Source organism: Panicum hallii, chromosome 4, assembly GCF_002211085.1.
Source record: "Panicum hallii strain FIL2 chromosome 4, PHallii_v3.1, whole genome shotgun sequence".
Classification (NCBI taxonomy): domain Eukaryota; kingdom Viridiplantae; phylum Streptophyta; class Magnoliopsida; order Poales; family Poaceae; genus Panicum; species Panicum hallii.
In genome coordinates, this window is record NC_038045.1 from 33708485 (window position 1) to 33713881 (window position 5397).

Here is a 5397-nt window from a genome sequence, read left to right on the forward strand (position 1 = left end):
CAGACTTCTAGTAACGCTCTGTTTTACTAGTTCGCTATTAGTATCACGCATAGTGTACTGAAGGGGCATCACTCCCAGATTTCAAGTAACGCTCCGTTTTACTAGTTCGCAACTAGTATTACGCGTAGTGTACTGAAGAGGCCTCGCTCCCATAATTCCAGTAACACTCCGTTTTACTAGTTCGCGACTAATACTATGCGTAGTGTACTGAAGGGGTATCGCTCCCACACTTCCAATAAGACTTTGTTTTACTAGTTTTCGACTAGTACTACGTCTAGTTTACTGAAGGGGCCTCGCTCCCATACTTCCAGTACACTTCCATTACTAGTTAACGACTAGTATCTTGTGTTACTGAAGGGGTTTTTTTTTCTCGTTCTTCTAGTAACGTCCAGACTACTAAGTCTCTTACTAGTACTCTATGTTAGTAAAGGGACCACGCCCCTATTCTTTCAATATTTTTCCATTTACTAGTTTTCAACTAGTTATACACGGAGTTTATTGCAAGGGCAATGTTTCCAATATGGCATACTTTTATGTTTACCTTGCAGGGGACTTAGATCTGGACCATGATGATAGGCGAGTTGAATTCAACTCCGCTCAGTTGGCTTCATCAACAATCGCCAACGACTACTTCAATTTTGCGAGAACGCTCACCTACGCGTCGCTGACTACAACGACTATTCGTCGGATTCGACTCCGAGTAGTTGGTTCATCAACAACCGTTGGCGACTACTGGACTTCGTGAAGAATGCACCGCGACACGCTGGCGACTACTTCGACTACTCATTTCGCCTACAAGCTAGTCAGAATCAACTGTGCTTGGCGACACACTGGAGGCTACATCGACCACTCGTCTCGCTTACAAAACTAGTCGAAATCGACTCCGACTAGTGGGCTTCATGGACAATCCAAGATTCAGCGGCAAATTAGCCAATACCTAGGCTCGGGGGCTGGTGCCATCGACTACTGGGCATATCCTATGCGACCCATCTATCTCCCAGGCTTGGGGGTTGGATACGACATGGTTCTCAGCAATGAAGATTGCATGCCACGATTCTTTGGATCCTTTATTCCAAAACTTGGGGATTTGGATTCAAGGCTCGGGGCTGCGGGACACGTGTCATCAGCGACTTATTTTTCAAATCTGCTGGAAGATAAGGGCAGAAGACTCAAGATTGAATTGACCCTCAGCCTAATTCTACGAGTCAACCTAAGTCACGGGGGCCTACTCCATATGGAGTGCGAGTTCAATCGCACCTTGTGTATCCAACACCAATGGCGCCTCCAAGATCTTAGCACCAATTCAGATTTTCTTAGAGCTCCATGTCACGTAGGTTTGTCTCCCTGATCTGGACCTTCAACGTATCAACACCTCCCTATTTAAATAAAAATTTAACTCTGATTAATCCGATATAAAAATAATAATAAAGATACCCTTACACTTTATGATAAACATGCATACTGTTTATTCCGAGTGGTTTTCCAGGTAGTCTTGTGCCATGAACAGGCACGTCTCTTCTTCTACTTCTACCTGGGCTAGATGCACTTGCCCCTTCTTGGGCTGCTTGCACTGAGTGCCCAATGGCCAGCACAGCCACAAGTTTCATGGTCTACCTTTCAAGATGAGGCTCGAAAGCGTGTGCTTCATGTATATCCATGCTTCTCTTCTACCTCGAAGATTCCGATCACTCGTTTTATTTCTTTTTCTAGAAAGATCAAAATGGGGGAAAGATGGGCTGTCCCCCCTTCAATGCATTTTCTGAAAATTCCCTCCCTCACTTTATATTCGAATTTCAACTTGATCTTCGCAGGAAAAAGCTTCTTCTCTATTAAGAAAAAATATTGTAAGAGGAGAGAATCGCACCTTTGATAAAAACAGTCTTTACAGCGATCTTTATTTTTTCACATCAAGTTTCGGTTTCCCAACAAGGACTAATGAGCATTTATGTACTGGTGCATATAGAGATGGAGTGCAAAGATCTATGTATTAAACGAAAACTAACAAGAGGACTGGACAAGTGATTGCATGCATGGCCAATGAGCCCCCTGCCGCCAATACAAAACCAAACAACTTATAAAAACAAATTTATTTAAATATTTGATTTGCCAATCAACTCGTCAGATACTTGCTTTCCTGTTGTTCAAACAGATAGTAATTTATGAGATGATGTATTATTAGCACATATTTATTGCCGGTAAAACACCGACAATTCCCACGTTAATAAAAAAACAGATTTACACCATTGAACTTTATGAAGATCTAACAGTCCAGAGTAATCCAAGAAATCCATATCGAATACAACTACTTAAAAAATGTTTCTGTACCAGACTACTACTGGTAACGAGCAAGCCAGGCCAGCAGCATACCAACTGCTAGTCCGTTTCTAAGTTGTAGGTCGCTCACAGCCGTGCAATTTGCATTGCCTCGACAAGTTTTGTACACTGCACTGGATCTTACTGTGCGATTTAATATATTCATCTCGTGAATTAGTCTCTATTTATACAATTAGTTTTATAATTAGTTTATCACCGTCGGTGGGTCACTAGCCGGTGCTTTTAGTTGTGGTGGTGCCGCCGGTTGGTCACCGGCCAGCGTGGATGGCGTGGTGGCCCATGAACGCGGGGTGCCCGGCGGGCTCTCTCCTCTCTCCATCTTTGTCATATCCTCCGCTGATGCCCCCCGGGGATGGAAAGCCAGCGCCGTCTTCTCGAGAGCACCTGCCGCCTCCATTAGAAACTTCTTGTCTTCAATTTTTTGTAATTCTGCCTAGAAGGAAATGAAGGATATATATAGCATGTATCTTGAAAATTGGAAAGAAAAAGAAATAAGGGCTAAGAAACAAGGACCCTTGCTGGAGTTGGGTCAGCCCCACAAAGTAAGAAAAGCCCCTATTCAAGAAGCAGGGACCGGGACCTGGCCGTGCACCCCATAAATGCCAAATAGGGCAAAAGATTACTGCATATATGCCCTATTGGTAGACCTCACCTACACACACTTTTGGGGCATATATGGAGCTAGTAGCCACACTACATACACCTGCTGGGAAAACAGGATAGAGATCGGTATTCTCCAATCCACGGTCAACCAAATCGAAGGAAGTGTTACGGGCTGTCGGAAATTCTGAATAGGAGAAGGGAGGAAGGGAAATGAACGTGCAGAAGCCGCTGAGCCGGGACATCTCGATCGGAGACCACTGCAAAACACTTAGAAACATTCAAGCCAAACTCTCAAAATCCACAGTCAAGAAGGGAACCACCGGAAGCTTTGCAAATCTCATCAGATTTTGTCCTGTGGGAAGCCAGTAGCTCGACACGAACAACTAGGACAGTTCTATCTTACCTTTGATTCTTAGCCTAGAAATCCTCTCTGCCTGTTGCCTCTAGCCTGTGTGTCATCCATGTCGTCGGGCTACACCAAAGCCCCTTTCCTTCATTTCGTTGGAGGGGGGCCGCCAAAGAACCCACGGCGCCGAAGGCAGGAGTCACGGCTGCCTCGACAAATCGGCAGCGCCAACGACAACTTTGATAACTTGTCTCGACTACTAGTCGGGACCGAGCCGCAGACTACTCGGCGACTAGCTCCGCTAGGTCAACAACTAGTCGGAGTTGATTTTAGCAGAATCAGAACGGGTAGCTGATGGGGTCGCGCTGCAGCGCCTTTTGCACCAGCTTCGTCTGCTCCTACACGTGCGCTGTGTAAAAGCCCATCGCGGTGGCCGCCGACGGGGCCCTGCCCACGTACTTGATGTCCTTGATACTGCCCTTCTCTAAAGCAAGGTTTCTCTCCTTATTAAGGATGAGCAAGTCCTCTTGCCTATATATATATGTCAGAGATCGGTTAAAGTGTACCGGGAGTAGGAGTTGAAATATGGATGAGACCCTTGTATGAAGTAGGTTTCAGAATTAAAAAATAGGTTGGAGTCGTGTAATCATACATAACCCTCTAAAGTATTGGGTTAAAAGCAACTTCAGTAATAGTTCCTAAATCAGACCCTCACAATGCTAAATGAGAGTTGCCTTTTAAATTTACTTCAATTCCAGGAATAGCTCTCAACCGTAACTTAAGGGCTTCCTAGAGACTAAGGACTTCCTAGAAACTCCCTAGGAATGGAGGGTGGAGGAGGAGATTTAGAGGTATCCTCAAAATAGAGGGTCTAGTAGAGGGTCAGCTGAAGTGAATCCTTTCTTTTAGCCCTCAAATAATAAGATAGGGAATTATTTAGAGGGTCTGCTGAAGTTGCTCTAGTAGATAAATCCTGATACTTTGGAGGTTATATAGATATTTTTGTTCCACGATGATTATAAGGGTCTGTTTGGATGACGGGTAATGAACTTTAGTCCCAATCACATCGGATGTTTGGATATCAATTAGAAGTATTAAATATAGGCTAATTGTAAAATTAATCGCATAAATGGAGAGTAATTTAGAGACGAATCTATTAAACCTAATTAGTCTATAATTTAACCATGTAGTGTGCTACAGCAAACATGTGCTATTGATGGATTAATTGGCCTTAATACATTTATCTCGTAAATTAGTCTACATTTATGTAATTAGTTTTATAATTAATATTTAATTAATATTTTAATTTGTATCAAACATGCGATCGGGATCGAAATATGCCCTAGTCAATATAGCTCTCGAGTTTTGCAGAAAAAACAAGCCGAGCACGAGAGGCGGCATGCGCCCCGTGCGGCGCGACACGGACACGCAGATACCGGCTCAAACAAACACCGCTAGCACTAACGGCTACTCCACACCCCAGTCGCCTCCCCCCGTCCCCTCTGGGCTCTGGCCTCCTCGCCCGGCGGCCGCCGCGCACACCAACATGCGAGAATTTTGGATTTTTGATATTCTATTCGCGCGGCTTCACGACTTTGACACTTATTTGATAAAATTGACACTCTCCTCATTAACATCTTGATTTCCTTAACATTTTCATTGTTTTAATAACTTTTATTTTCGTTTTCCATTAACAGGTTAAGGAAAAGACTAATTTGCCTCTTGGATATGTTGCCTTATCTGGTTGGCTCGGTTGGACAACTGAATCACAGATTGAATCGGTGCCGATCAGTTTTGTGGGTCGCCGTCAGTTCCGCGCGCCGCCAATCTCATTGCCAGACCGCCGTCGCGAGATCAGAGCACCGATCGATCCGGTTTGACAGCTCGCCGTCTGCGTTGCTGCCGTCCGTACACCGCGTGCAGGACCCTTGCCAGGCAGCCAATCGCTGCACGCAGTCCTTGATGCAGCACTAGGGGCAAATTAGTCTTTTCCTTAATCTATTATAATGGAAAACGAAAATATATATCATTAAAATAATGAAAATGTTAAGGAAATCAGGATGTTAATAAGGAGAGTGTCAATTTTACGAAGTTAATCTTGAGAGTGTCAAAGT